Genomic DNA, 23,166 nt, shown 5'->3' on the forward strand with positions numbered 1-23,166 from the left:
CGATGCAACTGACTAGGTTCCAAAACTTGATAACGCACCCCAGGGCTTTGGGGTACTCGGTCCTGGGCTGCATATTACTGGGATATTTCACTGGGTGGCCGTTACCCGGTTCTGTGACCCTGGGAGTCTCTTGAAAGGGCAGTTTGTACAAGGGAAAAATAAAAATAAAAGTGTTTTTCGTGACGCCACTTGCAGAATGCGGCTATATGGGGAAAGCCGCAGCCGCAAAGTCTCTCATTGCTGGGGCTGGTGGTATTAGGCAGCTTAGATTCGATGGCTCTCCGCAAGTAGAGCTAGACCCCAGGAGGATGATGGTAGTAGTAGTATACTGATGCAGAGGTGCAGGAAGAATTCAGACAACACAGGGGCTGCGGTTTAACTTGTGCTTTACTCACTGGTTTGGAGTTGCTGCAACCTGGCTGGTGCTGGTCTTTACTAATCTGGTATTCCCTTTGTTCCAGTGCTGGTGTAGTGACCGGGTGAGCTTTACTTCCTTGCACCCGTCTGTAGTTGGTGGGTGCCCGTGGCCTGGAGTGTTTTAAGGGTCCCCTCCTGTTGTCACTGTCTTGGCCCGTACGGCATGCAGCTTGAACCTCTCTGTCCAGGTTCCCAGGTTCCCTCTTTGCTGCTGTGCCCCGGACACTAATGTCGGTGAGATCCTTGATGGTCCCCTCACCGGGAGGTATTTATCAGATGAACTTGTAGCGTCCTCCTGAACTAGGGCCCTGTGCCCCGCCAGTGCTCAGTCCTGTGAGTACTCACACACACTCTCCCAGCGACTGTACTCCTTTTTCTCAGCTAGTCACTTTACACTTTCCGTCTGTGTACTGACTTTTGACTAACTTTCTGTCTGACTTCTCACTATCTGACAAGATGTCTGTCCACTCCACTTACTTGCCCATCCTTCTCCCTGGTTTCTAACTAGTGGATTGGATGGGTCCCGACCAATAAGTGGCCATCCATCAGTTCCATCTCTAGCTTGTCACCCAGTCTGGGGAAAAGGGTGTGGATGTGTGTGTTTGTGGTGTTTTACCAGCACTGGCCTTCCAGGAATCCAGGGTTAGATGTAGTACTCTTTGGCACCTGACACTCAGGGGCGCCACAAGAGCATGACCGCCCACTGCGGCTTCAGGCAGACACTGACTAAACCACAGCTGTGAGCACTGACATCACTGAATTTACCTATGGTCACAGCTGGAGGTTTCCACAGTACACCACCTGTGACAACAGGTAAACTCACCTCACATGAACTCAGTGACCTTACCGCAGGTGAAGGCAGTTCAATGAGACTTCCATATCCTGGCAGAAAATAGCGGGGTATTTTTGCCAAGAAATGCCATATTGATGCTGGAATTTCTACACCAAATTTCTGCAGCAGTACTGCCTCTCCTGGCAAAAAAAATGCATCAAAATGCGATGCAATTATGATGTGGTTTTCTGCCAGGAGATGTAGATTTGGTGCTGACATTTATATACCAAGTTCCTGCACCAAGTCTGCATCTATTGGCAAATAAGTGTGGTTTTCGGCCAGGAGATGAAGATTTGTTGCAGGAATTTGGTGTATAAATTACAGTACCAAATCTGCATTTCCCAGGAGAAAACCGCACAAAAAACAGTTTTGACGACGTTTTGGTGCGGTTTTCTGCCAGTTGATGCACACTTGCTGCAGAAATCTGGAGCAGACATTTTTGCACAAAATTTGTATCTCCTAGCAAAAAAACGCAGCAAAACACAATGCGGTTTTGATGCATTTCTTTACCAGGATATGCAAATTTGGTGCATTAATTTGGTGTATACATTCTAGCACGAAATCTGCATTTCCTGGCAGAAAAGCGCACAAAAAACACAGCTTTGATGATGTCTCGGTGCGGTTTTCTGCCAGGTGATGCAAATTTGGTGCAGAAATCTGGTGCAGACATTTCTCCACCAAATCTGCATCTCCTGGCAGACAACTGCATCTAAACTGCATTTTTTTGCCAAGAGATGCAGACTTGTTGCTGAAATGTATACACCAAATTCCTGCACCAAATCTGTATCTTCTAGCAAAAAGAAAGGCTTCAAAATGCAAAGCAGTTTTGATGAGTTTTTGATGTGTTTTTTTTGCTTGGAGATGCAGATTTGATGCAGGAATTTATTGTATAAATTGCACCATCAAATCTGCATCTCCTGGCAGAAAAGCACACAAAAACAGTGGTTTTTAGTTACACCTTCCTGGTGCTGTTTTCAGCCAGGAGATGCAAATTTGGGGCTGAAATTTATACACCAAATTCCTGCACCAAATTTGCATCTTCTGGCAAACAAATGTATCAAACCGTGATGCGGTTTTCTGCCAGGAGATGCAGATTTAGTACTGGAATTTACATATCAAATTACTGCACCAAATCTGCATCTCCTGGTAAAAAAAAAACATGTTTTGATGCGGTTTATGCTAGAAGATGCAGATTTAATGCAGGAATTTGATGTATAAACTTCAGCATCAAATATGCATCTCTGGGCAAAAAAATGCAATTCAGTTGCGGTTTTCTGCCAGGAGATGCAGATTTGGTGCTGGAATTTATACATCAAATTCCTCAATCAAATCTGTATCTCCTGGCAAAAAAATAGCACCAAAACCATATCACGTCTTGATGAATTTTTTGCTAAGAGATAGGTGCAGGAATTTGGTGTATAAATTCCAGCACCAAATCTGCATCTCTTGGCAAAAAAAAGCAATTTTTTTGCCAGAATATGCAGGTCTCATTGAACTCAATAAGTTCACCTGAGGTGAGGTCACTGGGTTCAATGATTTAAAGTGAGGTGGGTTTACCTGTGGTCCCAGCTCTGACCGCAGAAAAACTCAGTGACGTAATCACTCACAGCTGCGGCTTATTCGGTTTCTGCCTGAAGCCGTAGTGGGTGGTCATTATCTCTAATGTGCCTGAGCGCTGAGACTTAAGTATGTAGCCGGGATCGATGTGAGACTTTGTGGTGTGGACTATGTCCAACCTACAGAGTGTTTTAGGGGTTAATAAATTGGTAAAAGAGAGTGTGTTTGGGTTTTAGTTAAATAAAGGATTATTTCTGTGTGTTTTGCGCTTAGTTCTTTTGACTTATAGCCTTAGTAATGAGGGTCTCAGATGCCCTCCCCATTACTAATCCAGGGCAAGGTGGCAGCTGTGATTTTTGACAAATGACAGCTGGCATTAACCCCATCATAATAATAATAATAATAAATATTTTTTTCTATAGCGCCAACATATTCCGCAGCGCTTTACAATTCAGGAGGTTCATATACAAAACAAATAACAGTTATAAAAAATACAATAATTAGAAGAAAAAAAAGAGACAACCCTGCTCGTGAGAGCTTACAATCTACAATGAGATGGGGGGAGGGGCAAGGTACAAGTGCTTATTTACAATGGCAATCCAGCCATCTCAAGGAAATGGGGGATAGATAATGGCTGCCTGGACCAGTTGGCCAGAACCTTGAGATGCATTTGGGTGCCAGGGAGTTTGAAGTGGGATTATGTTCTGAGAAGATGTGGAGGGACTATGTGAATTTAGTTGAGCTAGGGAGTGTGATAGGCCACCCTAAAAAGATGCGTTTTTAGGGAGCGTCTGAAGCTGAATAAGTTGTGATTTGTCCTAGCTTCTTGGGGTAGAGCGTTCCAGAAGATTGGTGCAGCTCTGGAGAAGTTTGGATCCAGGAGTGGGAGGTTTGGATTAGAGTGGATGTTAGTCGAAAGTTATTTGCAGAGCGTAGAGAACAGGTGGGGTGATAGACAGGAGGAGGGTGGAGATGTAGGGGGGTTCTGCACTGTAGAGAGCTTTGTGGGTGAGAACAAGCAGTTTGAATTGGATCATGTGATATATGTGCAGCCAGTGCAATGACTGGCACAGAGAAGAGGCATCCGAGTAGCGGCTAGCCAGGTAGGTGACCCTGGCTTCTCCATTAAGGATGGACTGTAGAGGAGAGAGTCTAGTTAGGGGGAGACCAATTAATAGAGATTTACAGTAGTTGAGTCAGGAGTGGATCAGGGCCACGGTGAGGGTTTTATATAATAATATTTTATATTACCCCAATTGCCACTGCACTAGGGTAATCGAGATGAGCCAGGTAAAGTGTTAGAATTCTGGGTTGCTGCAGGATGATTTTTAACCTGGGTGGAGCCCAATAACTATGAGAATACCAGTCCCCAGCTGTCTGCTTTTTCATGGGTAGGTATCAAAACTGGGAGCACCGCACACTGTATTTTAACTTATTTATTTAAATAATTTTTTAAAAAGCCACATAGGGTCCCTCTTATTTTGATACACAGCCAAGATAAGCACACCGATGGGGGCTACAGCCTGTAGCCGTTTGCTTTACCTGCGCTGGGTATCACAATATGGAGGGATCCTACATTTTTTTTAAATTTATTTTCACACACTATAGGGATGTAAACAGCATGTGATTGCAACCAATCACAGACCCTGTCACACAAGGTGAGAGAGCGTGGTCTTACTGCGACCAATCACAGAAGCCAGGACTGACGGTAGGCGGGGGAGGCAGTGAATATGTATGAGAGACAATGAGCGGACCCAGAAGTAGTATTACTGCCGCAGGGAAGGTTGGTAAGTTTAACAGTCCTGCTTTAATCCTTATTTTATATCTTTTCCTATTATTTTTTATTTCTATCATTAGCCAGGTGGTCAAACCCGAACAGTAACACGGATGTCCCTGAGAAGTCCTTGTTCCCAGTCTGTGCACGGACCCCAAACTTTACAGTATAGTTTGGTTTCGACCATCGCTATTTATGAATACAGGGAACTTCAAATGGTGAAAATGTAACAAAAATTGCACCACACTTGGCAGGCATCATGCAATATCTACCTTATTCTATAGTCAACAATTTCTTTTAAAGCTCAATTCTCCCTACGTTTGTGGTGACCATTTCATAAATAAACTGTGCCCCCATTTACCTGACAGAAGTCAAAAGAGTGTTCTGTTTCTGGTGGAAATCAGTAGCCAAATAGTGGACAACTCCTTCCCATTCCCCATAAAAATAAAATTCTTATATATAGATTGTGAAGTCATGCAAACCTCTTGCTCAATACCCGTAGGCTTCTCTCTCCCTGCCTGAGGATCTGTGAGTAATCAACAGGAAGTGAGCCACCAGCCTCAGCTCCCACTTCCTGTTGAGTTCTCATATATCCAAAAGTGGATAGAGAGAAGCCAGCGGTGATTGGGCACGAGGCTCGTGTGACATCACAATCTCACGTGAGCCCTGGTAATGCGAACCCCAGAACGACCGGAATGGCGCCCGCTCGGGAGGAAAGTACATGGAGCCAAACATGGGGAATGAGAAGGAATTGATCTAGTAGTGGACCACCCATTTCATTTTTTTCAAGCTATATGAAATAGTGAAGTATTGCATACATTCTCTACACATAAATGGAAAGTTAATAACACAGAAAATTTCTGAGTGGCAGGGATGGTTTAATAAAAAAAAAAAAGTGATCAGGAGAAAAGCACTGTGATGGTTTGTACCAGTGTGAGTGTGGAGCTGATGTCTGCAGTGTTCCCTCCTGTCCACCGGGAGGTTCTCTGCACAGGTTTGGAAAAAGATTGTGTGGTCAGATATAGGCCAGTGTGTTGACCAGGCCCGCAGAGTAGATGTGTGGTGAGCTACTCTCAGGCTGTTTATCGAGAGTACTTGATCTGATAAGGACGGTCTGTTGAGCGTGTGAGAGGTGTTAGTGCCACATTGGGCAAGCGAGCTGGCACGAAACGCCTTTGTTGAACCCGTTCCTGTGGTAATTGTTCCGGATGGATGTCGGTCATCCTCCATTTGAATTTACAGATAACCCCTTCAACCAACCTGATATTCCTGTACCGGATTATTGGAACCTTAAGTCCTGAGCTCAGGGCCCACGCAAACATTCTTGGTGTGAAGTGTTTCTACATCCGTTAGTTTTGGTGCCAAACTAGGTCAAAGAGAAGGCTAGAATTGTAGATGTTTGTTAGTCATTGTGTTGACTCAGCGACAGATCTGTCAGTACATCAGTGATGCTGTGTGATATCGCTCCAAATCACTTTGCATTTCTTATTTCAACCCAATTTGATAATAAAATCTAGTTCCCCGACATTGTCTGGTCTCATTCCTGATGTGCAACCTGCTGTATTCTGAAAGTATCCTCCCTAGTTCACACCAAGCAACAAAGTTCCATTCTTTGGTAGCTAACTTGCTGTGATTGGTTGTAGCAGTAAGGGGTACTTTGCACACTACGACATCGCAAGCTGATGCTGCGATGCCGAGCGCGATAGTCCCCGCCCCTGTCGCAGCAGCGATATGTGGTGATAGCTGGCGTAGCGAACATTATCGCTACGCCAGCTTCACATGCACTCACCTTGCCCTGCGACGTCGCTCTGGCTGGCGACCCGCCTCCTTATTAAGGGGGCGGGCCATGCGGCCTCATAGCGACGTCACACGGCAGGTGGCCAATAGAAGCGGGGGGCGGAGATGAGCGGGATGTAAACATGCCGCCTACCTCCTTCCTTCCGCATAGCCGACAGGAGCCGCGGTGAAGCAGGTAGGAGATATTCCTCGCTCCTGCGACTTCACACACAGCGATGTGTGCTGCCGCAGGAACGAGGAACAACATCGGACCGTCGCAGCAAGGTAATTATGGTTTTCGCCGACGCTACACCGATAATATGATTACGACGCTTTTGCGCTTGTTAATCGTATCATCTAGGCTTTACACACTACGATGTCGAGAGCAATGCAGGAAGTGCGTCACTTTCGACATGACCCCACCGACATCGCACCTGCGATGTCATAGTGTGCAAAGTACCCCTTAGAGCCTTAACAGATGTGCTGAGATGGCATTACAGCCAATCAGATGCCCCAGCAGTCAGGAAAGGAAAAAAATGAGACAACATCGTTTCCTGTCCTTTTGCAGAATACTGGAGTTGCTTATGCTTAGAGTAAAATAATATACCTCATTGCATTATTATTAAAACTATCCCTGGAAAGAGAAAATTGTGTGCAAAGGCTGGACAACTGCTATAACGTGATTGTGGCAGAACTTTGTCATAACGACATTGATATATCTTATTTTATATATTTACAGAAAAGAAAAACACACACACACACACACACACACACACACACATATAATCTTCCCAATACACCCTATATACAATAAACAGAATATACTCACAGCCAATATACAAAATATTATCCATTACATCTATAGATTTACAGATTTACTCCTCATATATTAGCTATATAAAGATTGTGATTTAGAGAGAAGGCAAACTATGCAAAAAGATGCAACCCAAATATAACATTTGCATTTATTAAAGATTCATGAAAATGGACATAAAGAACTCTAAAAGGTAATTAAAGGGAATCTGTCAAGTGATTTTGTAGAACAATACTAATGTTATCTTTGAATAGGGATAAAGGAGATCTTTCAGAATAAAGGGTACTTCTCACATAGCGAGATCGCTAGCGAGATCGCTGCTGAGTCACGGTTTTTGTGACGCAGCAGTGACCTCATTAGCGATTTCGCTGTGTGTGACACTGAGCAGCGATATGGCCCCTGCTGTGAGATCGCTGCTCGTTACACTCTGCTCTGGTTCATTTTTTGGACGTTGCTCTCCTGCTGTGAAGCACACATCGCTGTGTTTGACAGCGAGAGAGCAACGATCTGAATGTGCAGGGAGCCGGCTTCTGGCAGCCTGCAGTAAGCTGTAACCAAGGTAAATATCGGGTAACCAAGCGCTTGGTCACCCGATATTTACCTTAGTTACCAAGCGCAGCATCGCTTCCACGCGTCGCTGGGGGTTGGGGGCTGGTCACTGGTCGCTGGTGAGATCTGCATGATTGACAGCTCACCAGCGACCATGTAGCGACGCACCAGCGATCCTGACCAGGTCAGATCGCTGGTGGGATCGCTGGAGCGTCGCTAAAGTGTGACGGTACCCTAAGTAACTTCTGGTATGATTCAGTGTGACTTGTAGCCAATCAAGCATATGTAAATACAAACTCCATATTCACTGCTCTTCCTTCCCACCTCTGGGTGCATTCACTATCACTGCTGAAAGGTTGGAGTATGGGGGCAGCAGTGCAAATTCAGTTCAGATATACTATCACTGATACTAGCACTGAGAGGTGGGAGAAGGGAGCAGTGAATATGCAGTTTGCATTTACATATGCTTGTCTAGCTAGTAAGTCAAACTGAATTCTACAAAGCTTAAAAATAAGGTAACAGGAAGAGGTAGAGCTATAAAAGTTACTGATCCTGAAAGGTCTTCTTTAAGGGAATCTGTCAACTGGTTTTTGCTACCCGATCTGAGAGCAGCTTAATGTAGACACAGAGACCCTGATTCCAGTGATGTGTCACTTACTTAGCTGTTTGCAGTCATTTTGATAAAATCAATGTTTTCTCTGCTGTAGATCTAGCAGTTATACAGAGCTCATGAATATGCTGGACTACCTGATAGCATTCCAAGTAGACCTCTAATGATAATCTACTGCTGATTAGACTGTGATTTCATCAAAAGTACAATAAGCAGCCCAGTAAGTGACACATTCCTGGACTAGGGTCTTTGTCTCTACATTATGCTGCTCTCAGACTAGGAGGTAAAAATCTGCTGATAGATTCCCTTTAAGCCCTATTTAAAGCTAGTAATAGTATTGTACTACAAAATCACCTGACAGATTTCCTTTAAATAAAATCAACTAATTCAAACACAGACATACTAACCAGAAGAGAAATAGGGTGGGACCCACTCACAGGGCAATGTGATATTGTGCATAAGAATGTAGATAGCCGGTAAATATTGGATTATAAAAAAAGAGAACTGCTCAGGAATGTACAATGTCAGTTTAAAAGACCATGGATACCATAGAGAAAAATACACCATCATGTCTAAATATCAAGTACTCTTGAGTGGGCTATTCCGAGCCTATCCCCACTGTTATAGTATCTTCAGAAAGTTGTTTTATTTGTGCACATCTCCTTAAAGCGGGCTTTACACGCTACGAGATGCCGTTGCGTGTGACACCTATGAGCGATTTTGCATCGTCGCAAAAACGTGCAAAATCGCTCATCGGCGACATGGGGGTCCATTCTCAAAAATCGTTACTGCAGCAGTAACGAAGTTGTTCCTCGTTCCTGCGGCAGCACACATCGCTCCGTGTGACACCGCAGGAACGAGGAAGCTCTCCTTACCTGCGTCCCGGCCACAATCCGGAAAGAAGGAGGTGGGCGGGATGTTCGGCGGTTCGCCGGTCACGGCGACGTCGCAGGGAAGGTAAGTCCGTGTGACGGGTCCGGGCGATGTTGTGTGACACGGGCAGTGATTTGTCCGTGTCGCACAACCGATGGGGGCGGGTACGCACACTGGCGATATCGGTACCGATATCGCAGTGTGTAAAGCGGCCTTAAGGCCCCGTCACACACACAGATAAATCTTTGGCAGATTATTATTATTTATTATTATAGCGCCATTTATTCCATGGCGCTTTACAAGTGAAAGAGGGTATACGTACAACAATCATTAACAGTACAAAACAGATCTGTGGTTGCAGTGAAATCATGGACATATTGTTCCATTTGTGCACAGCCACAAACCTGGCACTGATTGTCCACAATGTATCTGCAACCACAGATCTGCCACAGATCTATCTGTGTGTGTGACAGAGCCTTTAAACTCAGATTTATACATTTGTGTTGTGTAGTCTGAGATATACCTGATACAGCAGCTCACAACTACGGTATCATACTTTACACTAAGTTATTGGTAGCTAGCTCATTTTGCTGTCTCCTATGTTTTTTTTGCATTCCACTTTTTTTTATTCTGTACTTGTGTGTGAATGACAAAAATGCTAGACAATAAAAATTATACTATTAATTGTCCCATTTCAAAAGAATGTAGCAAAGAGAACATACTCTTCAGCACTGAAATTGCAAGACCCAGAGAAAATAGTCATGGAGTTATGAAAATCACTGGATTTATAGCCAAGCCATTCATAAGTAATTAATCGCGTTGTTTTGAAAAATGTGTCTCCATTCTTTTTAATCCTTTCCGTATCAGAAACATAAAGATCGATCTTGTGATTGCTATAATTCCACAACTTTCCCTCCTTTGTGCTGCAATTTCAATTTTGATGTGGGTAGAATACAGTATTTACAGTAGATCACTATATTCTTTTAAACACTGACTGAGCAATTCCATCATAAAATACTGCAATAATGAAGCCATTCAATGAATAAATAACCGTGAGACACAAGTGATCTACCCGGCAAGGTCACTCTGCAGATCGATAACTATTGATGAACAATCATAAAGAACAGTTAAAGGGAACCTGTCAGGTCCAATATCCACTCAAAACCACGAGCAGTTCTGGGTGAATATTTCTAATTCCTGCCTGACTGCCCCAGCATATACTTGCATACATAAAGAGATATGTAGAGAAAGTATTTATAAAGATCCTTTATGATATGCTAATAAGCGCATGGACTAGTTGCAAGGGCGTTATTTCCCCCCAACTAGTCAGCCTTCTTAGCATGTTAGTATAAAAAAAGAGCCACAGCCACACCATGATTTACCAGATACCCCTGACGAAGGCTGCATAGCCGAAACGGCCGGCGGGAAGGACGCAGACAAGACCTCTCTCTGAACACCTCCCTCTGACCACCATTGCCTTCCAGGTAAAAATGTGCCACCTGTCTATTCTTACTTATACAAGCCTTGGTGCTTAGTCTCCTGAGCCTTTTGGATATGTCACTGCTACTATTATTGTCCTAATATTGTTTCAATTTGATTATAGGACTCTAATAGATGGGAATTTAAGGAAATTTTTTCTCCCCATTAATTAGTATCAGGCAGTCAGATGGATGCATATTGTAGGAAATTTTTCCTCTCCATTAGATTGTGACATGGCCCTGCCTGGTGGTTAATGGTGGTTTTGGTTCTATCATATGTGTATTTCTGTGTAATTTACATGCAATATATGAAATAGTTGATGGTATACGATTACATTACATTATGGATAGACCAAAACATCAGTTTATAAAGAACTTGTGATAATTGTGTATATATAATCTGTTCAGTGAATGGTGTCTGCGCCCTCACTTGTTTCGTGCCGCCCCGCACCTACCCCTGTGTTAATAAAGATTTCACCTTTTGCACCTTGGATTTCTGGTCGTGCTTTTCTCTTTGATTCTTAGCATGTTAGCACGCCCCTGTGGGTGTGCTAACACACTATTCAATGCCGAGTGTCATTGGCGGTAATGTGCTTACCTGTGTCTTTTGTTACCACCTCAGATGTCAGGTTTAGGGTCAGTGTACATGATCAGAAGTCCCGGCACTTCCGCTCAGGTGCATTATGAAGCCGGGTGTACACGTCCCAGCTTCAGAGAGGTCTAGTGCGCATAACTAGAAGTGCCCACGACTTCTGATCATGCGCACTGACCCTAAACCCGATGTCTGAGCTGGTGACACAGGTACGAGCGTCATTGCCGATGATGCTGCGCAATGATTAGCCTGTTAGTATGCCCACAGGGGCATGGTAACATGCGAAGAGGGCAGACTAGTTAGGGGAAATAATAACCTTGCAACTAGTCCCTCTGCTCATTAGCATTTCAAAAAGGATCTTTAGAACTACTTTTTCTAAAGCTCTCTTTATGTATGCTACTAGATACAGAGATGATTAGGCAGGGATTAGCAATATGCACCCAGAACTGCTCGTGGTTTTGAGTGGATATTGGACCTGACAGGTTCCCTTTAAATCCAACAATCCATATTCTGAATTTTGACAGTTTAACTAGCAAAGAAGTAACATTTTTCTTGGCTGATCCGATGACAAAGTTTTCTCCTATTGATAAATAATTCTCTCCTTATTTATTCTGGCAATAGAACTATACCATAATTTAGCATAAAGGGAAGCTGTCATCAGGTTTTTCGCTAGACCATCAAACAGCAATATGATTTAGGGATCAGTAACAACCCATCTAATCCACAAGGGCAAATAAATCAAACATAAATGTCCATAAATTTAGTGATTTTTAATAAGAAATAACAAAGAGAAAAAGTATTGGACACACTGAAATGTATTTTATACGTTGCACTTTTGTTGGTGATGACTGCTTCAAGATGCCTCATATATAGAGAAACTAGTAGCATGCATTGTTCAGGTGGGATTTTGGCCCGTCCTTTTACACAAACACTCTTCAAATTCTGAAGGTTCCATGTGCTCCTTCTAGCTTTAATTCCTTTCATACATTTTCTATTAGATTCAGCTCCTGTGACGGGCTCATCCATTCTAGTAGCTTTATTTTCTTTCTCTAAAACCAATTGAGAGTTTCCATGGCTATCTGTTTGGGAACATTCTGTTGCTGAAATGTCCAACCTCGTTTCATCTTCATCAGCCTGGCAAATGGCAGAAGATTTATAGAAAAAAATTCTTGATACATTTGTCCACTTAACAACCCCAAACAATGATGTTCCCATGTACAAACTTCACTGTTGGTATGGTGTTTTGGGAGTGATCTGCTGTGCCTTTTGACCTCCAAACAATGTGTATTATAACATCCAAAGAGTTCTAATTTGATCTCATCTGACCAGACTATACTCTCCTAGTATTTCACAGGCTTGTTTAAATGTTGTTGAGCAAACTTTAAAAGCGCTTGAACATATTTTTTTGTTCAGCAATGGAGTCTTGCATGGTGAGCGAGCATACAGGCCATGGAGGTTGAATGCATTACTTATTATTTCTTTGAAAGACTTGCACCTGAAAATTCCAGGTCTTTATGTAGTTCTACACAGGTAGTTCTTGGCTCTTGAACTACTCTTCTGATAATTCTTTTCACTTCATTGTCTGAAATCTTGCTCATGGCCGGTTTGTGGTGAAATTGTTCTTTCCACTTCTGAATTATGGCTCCAACAGTGATCACTGGACCCTTCAGTAGTTTGAAAATTCTTCTGTAACCAATGCCAGCACTATCAGTATATTTTGCTACAATATTAAAATTTTGGCCCCCTCTGTTGTCCCCCTGAACCTCCTCCGCTGGTAAGCATCTGTCCGCTGACCCGGTCTGCTGATTTGCACTGTATGGATGTGATTCCATGCTATTTGATGTATGCACTTGCGTTACACCCCTTTATGGCTGGACATTTTAACCCATGCAGCATCTATTCCTGGCAGTACCAAGGGTGGTTGCTATGACTTAGTCATTCACTTTATATCTTTCCTGGACGCAGCCCCCCAGTAATTGTCCTTACTGGCCCTATACCTCATTTAGCGGCAGCTATTATGCTATACCACTCTTTACACCCCAGTCACGTTCCCAGTACATAAATAACAGCTAGTAGGATGTTTTACGGGGACTTTATGTATGTACTTCTTCCCTGACCTATGCTTCTTTATCTCATGTACATTTTTGTAACTATTTATATACATTAAAATTTTCAATTAATTGCACGTATTTACTCCCTCCTTCGTTTTTGTATATTAGCATTTTGGAGTGTGCAGTCTCTGGGACATGCTGGTGGGTTAAACTGTACCCCTTACCAGCATGACCCCACTGAGACCATAAGGTTTAACCATAAGGCTCTTTGTTTGGATTTTGCTACAATAAGGTTGCAAAGGCCTTCAGGCAGCTTACTGATTTTACCCATCATAAGATGTTTGTTGAGTGGCATCTTGGTAATGAGACATCTTTTTATAGGTCATCAGTTGAACCAGCTGACGTAATAATCCCTTTAATCACGTTAGTGGTAATTCTTAGGTTAAAAAAAAAAAAAGTTACATTTCTTTCTGCAATCTTTATTCATATTCAGATGTCCCTAAATGCTATTAGCAACCTGCTCATAGAAATCCTTGAGATTTTTCTCTTGTGGTCACAGTAAAACATGCAGAATGTAAATCCCAGATGCTGCTGCTTTCAGTGCCTCTAATGTATCAGCACAGCTTTATTCATGGAGTGAGTTCCCATCTAAAGCTTACGAAAAAGCTTGTACTAACCTCCCTTTATGCAGCATGCTTTTTGTTCTTTACCCATTTATGTAGATTATTTCCCTTCTATCCACACTCTAACCTGCCATGATTAATCTACTCCTTATGCGGGCTTCACATAATGCGATCTATCGTGCGATCGCATGTGCGATTGTACCCGCCCCCGTCGTTTGTGCATCACAGGAAAATCGTTGCCCGTGTCGCACAAAGTCGTTAAAGCGCCGTCACACGTACTTACCTGCTGTGCGACCTCGCTGTGGGCGGCGAAAATCCTCTTCCTGAAGGGGGAGGGACGTTTGGCGTCACAGCGACGTCACACAGCCGCCGGCCAATAGAAGCGGAGGAGCGGAGATGAGCAGGACGTAAACATCCCACCCACCTCCTTCCTTCCGCATTGCCGGCGGGTGCCGCGGGATGTAGGTAAGCTGAGTTCATCGTTCCCGGGTTGTCACACGGAGCGATGTGTGCTACCCCGGGTACGATAAACCGGTGCCATGTAAAATAAACAATATTTTAAAACCGAGCGACGAGTACACGACTCACGATTTGTGAGCGACACTGCGTCGCTCGGAGGTGTTACATGAGACAACGTCGTGAACGATGCCGGATGTACGTCACGAAAACCGTGCCCCCAACGATGCATCGCACGATAGCCCCCTAAAGCCCCCTTTAGTGTTATCTAAGGAAAGAAAAAAATCAGCAGAGAGCTGTCAGATCTAAAAGCGGAACGCTAATAACTTTGTGAATATATCGAAAAAAGAACAAAAAAATCTACTATCAGAAAAAAATCAATATTTGGTTTTAGTTAGAAAAAAAAAAATAGCTGACACATGTACTTTAAGACATATCATGGTGTTAACATCTATGTGCACTATCAAGGAAATAATTATTATTTCATTATTCTGAACAATTGCCTGATGTCTCTTATTACTGATTTAACTGGGTTTTTTTTAATGCTGTTGCTTAAAAGGTGTTGTCCACTACTAGGACAACCCATTCTCTTTTCCCATGTGCACCCCCATAAAATAGCAAAGCCTATACTCACCTCTGCTGCCGGCGAGGTTCCAGCGATGTGAGAACTCGTGTTCCCGGGGTTCACGTGGCATTGTTATGACACGCGAGCCCCGTAACCAGTCAGCGCCTGCTTCCTTCTCCCCGCCTTCGGACGCTTAAGTAATTAACGGGAAGTGAGTGGGAACATCATCGTGTGGGGCTGTATTTCAGCATACTGTACTGTCAAACTTAATATACACTACAGTTAAAACGTTTAGGGTCACTTAGATATTTTCTTAGTTTTGAAAGAAAAGCTCATTTTTTTTCAATGAAGCTGAAATTAAACAGAAATGCACTCTATACATTGTTAATGTGATAAATGACTATTCTAGCTTCAAACATCTGGTTTCTAATGCAATATCTATATAGGTGTATGACCATTTCCAACAACCTGCACTCTAGTGTTCTAATGGTATATTGTGTTTGCTGTGTTAGAAGGCTAATGGATGTTTAGAAATCCCTTGTGCAAGTATGTTAGCAGAGCTGAAAACACTTTTGCTCTTTAGAGAAGCTAAAAAACTGACCTTCCTTTAAGCTAGTTGAGAATCTTGAGCATTACATTTGTTGGTTCCATTAAACTCTCAAAATGGCCAGAAAAAGAGAACTTTTATGTGAAACATATGCTACATGTTTATGGATCTGCTGCACAAAAAATCCAACTTCACCTGTCAAAAGTGCAAACTTGTTGCCCTCTTAGAGGAAAAGGTGCAGGGACTGGAAGAAAGAATAGCAACTTTGAAGCTAATTAAAGAACATGAGGACTTCTTGGACGAGGCAGAAGCAACCATTCAGGATATGGAATATGAGAAAAGCTTCAGAACACATACAGAGGCTGAAAAGTGGACACATGTGACCAAAAGAAGCCAGCGTATCAAGTGGTCGTCACCACCCACACAGCTTAGCAACCAATATGAAGCCCTCATGCTGGAGAACGAAAATAACACAGCTCAGGATGATACAATATCTACAGGAGAAGACAGAGTATCATCAAAAGAAGTTACTTTGTCAACAAAAGCAGAAACAAAAGACACTCAAAAGCACTCAGGAGCAACAACCAGTGCGTCCAGAAAGAAAAGAAGAGTGGTAGTTATGGGCGACTCGCTACTAAGAGGCATGGAGGCAACTATCTGCAGGCCGGACATAACCGCGCGAGAAGTATGCTGCCTCCCGGGAGCAAAAATCAAAGATGTGGCCAACAGGATACCAACTATCCTCGGATCCAAGGACAAATACCCATTCCTATTGATACATGTAAGAACAAACGACACGGCAAGAAATGATGTACCAACTATTTGCGAAGACTTTGAAATTCTGGGGAAGAAAATAAAGGAACGGAACGTGCAGATTGTTTTCTCATCAATCCTCCCAGTCGATGGCCATGGTGTCAGAAGATGGAATAGGATAATAGATTTGAACAACTGGCTACGACGATGGTGCAGGCAGCAAGGATTTGGATTCTTGGACCATGGAGTGAATTACCTCTACGATGGACTTCTCGCAAGAGACGGGATACACCTCACAAAACCTGGGAAACACACGTTCGCCAGAAGGCTTGCCACACTCATCAGGAGGGCTTTAAACTAGAAGAAGAGGGGATGGGAGAAAAAACAGCAGACAAGAACATGCAGCAGAAGGACAAACTAATCAAGGGCACTAGATGCTGTAAAGAGGACCCAAGACAGGGTACTAAGAAGGAAGCTAAGAAAAGGGGAGCAAAACTTCTTTCCTGCATGCTGACCAATGCAAGAAGCCTGAGCAATAAGATGTAAGAACTGGAGCTGGTAATGTATGAGGAAAAATACGACATAGTAGGAATAACTGAGACATGGATAGATGACAGATATGACTGGGCGGCTAACCTGCAAGGATATGAATTGTTTAGGAAGGATCGTAAAAAAGGAAAGGGGGTGGAGTCTGTCTATATATAAAGTCCAGTTTAAAGCCCAGACTAAGAGAAGATATCCAAGAGGGAAATGAAGAGGTGGAGTCTCTATGGGTGGAGATACAAGGAGGGAAAACTAATAAAATCCTCATAGGGGTTTGTTATAAATACCAAATATAACAGAAACCACTGAAAATGTATTATTGAAACAAATAGACAAAGCTGTATCTGGTGGATGGTTTACATAGTAAAATATCAGTATTTGCAGATGATACAAAACTATGTAAGGTAGTTAACACAAAGGGGGACAGTTTGCAACTACAGATGGATTTGAGTAAATTGGAGAATTGGGCTGAAAAATGGCAAATGAGGTTTAACACAGATAAGTGTAAGGTTATGCACATGGGAAGGAGAAACAGATGCTACGATTACTTACTAAATGGGAAACTGCTGGGGAAATCAGACATGGAAAAAGACTTAGGCATCTTAGTCAATAAGAATCTAAATTGGAGTGCCCAGTGTCAGGCAGCAGCCACCAAAGCAAATAGGGTGATGGGATGCATTAGAAGAGGTCTGGGGGCACGAGATGAAAACATCATACTCCCTCTGTACAAATCACTCGTCAGACCACACTTGGAGTATTGTGTGCAATTTTGGGCGCCGGTGCTCAAGAAAGACATTACTGAACTTGAAAGGGTTCAGAGGCGGGCTACTAAAATAATAAATGGAGTGCATTACAATACACGGAAAGGTTATCAAAATTAGGTCTATTTACTCTAGAAAAGAGAAGACTTAGGGGAGACCTAATAAATATGTACAAATATATCAGAGGGCCATATAGAGATCTCTCCCATGATCTGTTTGTACCAAGGACTATGACAAGAACAAGGGGGAATTCTCTTCGATTGGAGGAAAGAAAATTCCTACATCAGCATAGAAGAGGGTTCTTCACGGTAAGAGCAGTGAGGCTCTGGAACTCTCTTCCTGAGGAAGTGGTGATGGCCAACTCACTGAATGAATTTAAGAGAGGAATGGATGCTTTTCTTGATAGCAAAAGTATAGAAGGTTATAAATAGCATAATCTTACAGGTAGATAGAAGAGCGACCAAGATTATTAGAGGAATAGGTGGGCTGCAACACCAAGACATGTTATTAAACTTGGGGTTATTTAGTTTGGAAAAACAAAGGCTTAGGGGGGATCTAATCACAATGTATAAACATATGAGGGGACAGTACAGAGACCTTTCCAAATATCTCTTTACACCTAGGCCTGCGACTGGAACACGGGAGCATCCGCTACGTCTTGAGGAAAGAAGGTTTAATTATAATCACAGACGAGGATTCTTTACTGTACGAGCAGTGAGACTATGGAACTCTCTGCCGCATGATGTTGTAATGAGTGATTCACTACAAACATTTAAGCAGAGCCTGGATGCCTTTCTTGAAAAATATAATATTACCAGTTATGTATATTAGATTTTATGACAGGGTGTTGATCCAGGGAACTAGTCTGATTGCCGTATGTGGAGTCAGGAAGGAATTTTTTTCCCCATTGGAGCTTATTTGACACATTGGGTTTTTTTTTGCCTTCCTCTGGATCAACATGTTAGGCTATGGGTTGAACTAGATGGACTTAGAGTCTCCCTTCAACCTTAAAAACTATGAAACTATGAAACTTGACAGTCTATTCTATTCTTCTTACAAATGAAGGATATTCTATGTGAGAACTTGCCAAGAAACTGAAGATTTCCTACAATGGTGTGTACTCCTCCCTTCAGAAGAGAGCACAAACAGGCTCTAACCAGAATGGAAAGAAAAGTGGGAGGCCACGCTGCACAACAGAGCAACAAGACAAGTACATTAGAACATTAGAGTCTCTAGTTTGAGAAATCGACGCCTCACAGGTCCTCAACTGGCAGCTTCATTAAACAGTACCCGCAAAATGCCAGTGGCAACATCTACAGTGAAGAGGCGACTCCGGGATGCTGGCATTCAGGGCAGAGTGGCAAAGAAAAAAACATATCTAAGACTGGCTAATAAAAGGAAAAGATTAATACGGGCAAAAGAATACAGCTATTTGATAGAGGAAGATTTGAAAAAAGTGTTAAGGACAGACAAATCGAAGTCTGAGGTGTTTGGATCACGCAGAAGAACATTTGTGAGACGCAGAACTGACAAGATGCTGGAAGAGTGCCTGACGCCATCTGTCAAGTAATGTGATGGTCTGGGGTTGCTTTGGTGCTGGTAAAGTGGGAGATTTATACAAGCTAAAAGGGATTTTGAATAAGGAAGACTATCACTCCATTTTGCAACGCCATGCCTTACCCTGTGGACAGCGCTTGATTGGAACCAATTTCATCCTAGAACAGGACACTGACCCAAAGCACACCGCCAAATTATGCATGAACTATTTAGGGAAGAAGTAGTCACCAAATCTCAACCCTATTGAGCTGTTGTGGGAGCAGCTTGACCGTATGGTATGCAAAAAGTGCCCATCAAGCCAATCCAACTTGTGGGAGGGGCTTCTGGAAGCATGGAGTGAAATATCTCCAGATTACCTTAGCACATTAACAGCTAGGATGCCAAAGATGTGCAAAGCTGTAATTGCTGCAAATGGAGCGTTCTTTGACAAAAGCAAAGTTTGAAGGAGAAAATTATTATTTCAAGTAAAAATCATTAGTTTTAACCTAGTCAATGTTTGGACTATATTTTCTATTCATTATGCAACTCATTTGATAAATAAAAGTATGATTTTTCATGGAAAATACAATTGTCTGGGTGACCCCAAATTGTAGTGTAAGACCATGATTCCAAACACACAGCCAAGGAAACGTTTTGGTTTCAGAGAAAGAAAAAAAAAATTGCTAGAATGTCAATCACGTGAACCTAATAGAAAATCTATGGATGGAACAAAAGCTTAGAGTTCATAGAAGAAGACCATGGAACCTTCAGATTTTGAAGAGTGTTTTGTGTGGAAGAATGGGCCAAAATTCCCCCTGAGCAATGCATGCGCCTAGTTTCTCTATAAATAAGGCGTTTTGAAGCTGGCATCATCAACAAAAGCTTTTGTATAATGTATTAAATAAATTTCAATAAGAGTGTCCAATTCTTTTTCCCCTGTGCAATTTCTCATCATTAAAAATAACTTTATGGACATTTATGGTTGATTTCTTTGTGTGGATTGGATGGGTTGTTATTGATATCTAGTGAGAATTAATTGTTAATAGCACCTTTAAAAATATATTTACTTAGAAAATTGGTGATGTGTTGAATACTTTGTATTTCACCCTCTATATCAGGGGTCTCAAACACGCGGCCCGCGGGCCGCATGCGGCCCAACAGGGTAGTTTGTGTGGCCCCCAGCCACGTGCCCCTGTTCACTATCGCGGCCAGTGCAGGGGCCGCAGCCACTGTCTGCACTTTGTCAGATGAATGTGTTGCCGACGCTGCGCTCTCGCGCCGGCAATACAATCATCTCACATAAATCACTGACAGTGACACTGCACCTGCCGCGATAGTGAACAGGGGCACGGGCCTGGGGGCCGCACAAAGCAGAGATGAGGCAGCGGAGGGAGCGCGGGACAGGTGAGAAGAATGGTTTGTGTGTGTGTGTGTGTGTGTTGGACGTTAACCCCTTAGCGACCTATGACGTACTGGGTATGTTATGGCTCCCTGGTACTTAAGGACCCATGACGTACCCAGTACGTCATGGCAAAATCGCAGCCCCGGCAGCTGCGATCGCTGCAAATACCTTAGATTCGGGGAGGAGGGGACCTCAGGAGGGGTGGTGTCTCCTCCCCGGACCTACGGAGGCTGTGATTGGCTGACGAACGACGCTTAGCCAATCACAGCCACTAATGTTTCAGCCATTGAAAATCGATGAAACATTGAAATCCAGCCAAGATCAGGGCAGCTGTAGCCCTGATCATTGGCTGGAGCTGGGTGACCTCTGTTTCACCCGCCCCCAGCTGTGATTGGAGAGACCGGCCTTGTGACCGATCTCTCCAATCACTGTGGATCTGGGGCTGGAGACCACTCCCCTCAGCTTCACTCCGGCGTCTGTGGAAGGTGAGGGGAGCTGCTGACCCATTACTACAGGATGGGGACAAAGTGCGCACATTACTATGGGATGGGGATAAGGCTGGGAACATTACTATAGGATTGGGACATTACAAGGATGGGCACAATGCTATTGGATGGGGACATTATTACTATAGTATGGGGACATTACTATAGGATAGGGACTAGGATGGGCACATTACTATAGGATAGGGACTAGGATGGGCACATGACTATAGAATGGGGACAAGGCTGGGGACATTACTATAGGATGGGGACAAGGTGGGCACAGTACTATAGGATGGGGACTAGGATGAGCACAGTACTATAGTATGGGGACATTACTACAGGATGGGGACAAGGTGGGCACAGTACTATAGAATAGGGACATTACTACAAGGGGACAAGGATGGGAAACATTACTATAGAATAGAGATAATGCTGGGGACATTACTATAGGGTGGGGGCAAGGTTGGCACATTACTAAAGGATGGGCACATTACTATAGAATGGGGACAGTACTATAGAATGGAGACAGTACTATAGTATGGGGACATTGCTACAAGGGGACAAGGATGGGGAACATTACTATAAGATGGGGGACAAGAATGGACACATTACTATAGATTGGGAACATTACTATAGGATGGGGACAAGGATGAACACATTACTATAAAATGGGGACAAGGATGGGGAACATTACTTTAGGATGGGGACAAGGATGAGCACATTACTGTGGGATGGGGACTAGGATGGGGTTCAATACTACAAGGGGACAAGGATGAGCACATTACTGTGGGATGGGGCACAATACTACAAGGGGACAAGGATGGGCACGTTACAACAATATGGGGAACATTACTAAAAGATGTTGGTCAAAATTTCTATATAGTGCTAATTGTAAGACTATTAGTTACAAGAAAGGAATAAAAAGTAAAAAAAAAAGTTTATATTTAAACAAAGAATGTGCACATTTGCTATAATGAACAAGGGAAAATGTTCAAAATCAGTGATCCCAAGGTGTGTAAAAAAAATAAAATATATATATTATATATGGTACCAATAAAAATGTCACTTTGTCCTGCAAAGAATGCGGCCCCCCAAATTATTTTTTTTTCCTCTGTGCGGCCCATACACCCAGCCGAGTTTGAGACCCCTGCTCTATATATTATATATCCTGCAGTGAAATGGCAGGATTTAGTAGGGTTATTACTTATTCTTAAAGGAGTCATCACTTTATTTTATTGCACTTACTAATATATAAGAAATACATGTTCTTCTATTCTCAGAATGACCGATGAGGGAAAAGCATATGGCCATACTTCTCCAATTGAAATACAGCTTTCCCATGTGCAGAGCATTTTAATTGGAGGAGACTGTTGGACAGGTGTGGTCACATTCTCCTCCAAAAGATACCATTTTGAGAACAAAAGAGCTGTACATTCAGCGAGGTAGGCTGCATTAACAAGTGAAGGAGAATCTGTAATACTTATATATTATATTAGAAAGTGTCACAAAATCATGTTTTCCAACACATCTGTTAACACTTAAATAAAGTAGACAACCCCTTTAAACTGTCAAGTTACATCATTCACATCATTTGGAAGAACCTCTGGTTTCCTTACATTCCTCAGTCCCTAAAATCCCTCTGTTCTTTTTATGCTTCTGAAGGTCATCAAAATTTATGGTCAGTGGCCTGGACTGCATTAAAAGCCGAGGTTTTGATTCTCTTAAACATGAGGCCACATCACTTGTGAATGTCAACAGATACGAATAGTAGAAGTGGGTGATTGTGAAGTTAATTTTCAGTCATCTCTTATACTGTAGTATCTAAATATATTCCACATCTAATTATAATTAAGGAATATGAATTTCTTTCATCTGGAACTCATCAACATTACATTGACGCTTTCTAAGAAATTGGCTAAAGCTCATAATAACATCTTGACTAAAAGTTCTAGGAAAGATCATAAACCTTATAAGCAGCCTCAGTTGCAGACTCATTAGAAAATCACTGCAAATATCAAGTTCTCAATCCACATGTTGATAAAAGCCTAACTGACTCTACTACCCAGATGCCGATGGACGGGCTATTGTCTTGCCTATTGTATTGCCTATTGTCACTGTGTCACTTAAATGGGCATCATACAGTCTGGCACAATCTGTGTTGTCAACCTGAAT

At 42.7% G+C, this 23,166-nt stretch overlaps 1 protein-coding gene across 1 annotated transcript in view; it reads right to left on the minus strand.

Moving 5' to 3' along the window:
• CLEC3B (C-type lectin domain family 3 member B) overlaps window positions 1–23,166 on the minus strand; it is a 46,995-nt gene that overhangs the window by 21,534 nt on the left and 2,295 nt on the right. The gene's annotated exons all lie outside the window — the stretch shown is intronic.

Source organism: Anomaloglossus baeobatrachus, chromosome 6 (genome assembly GCF_048569485.1).
Source record: "Anomaloglossus baeobatrachus isolate aAnoBae1 chromosome 6, aAnoBae1.hap1, whole genome shotgun sequence".
NCBI lineage: Eukaryota > Metazoa > Chordata > Amphibia > Anura > Aromobatidae > Anomaloglossus > Anomaloglossus baeobatrachus.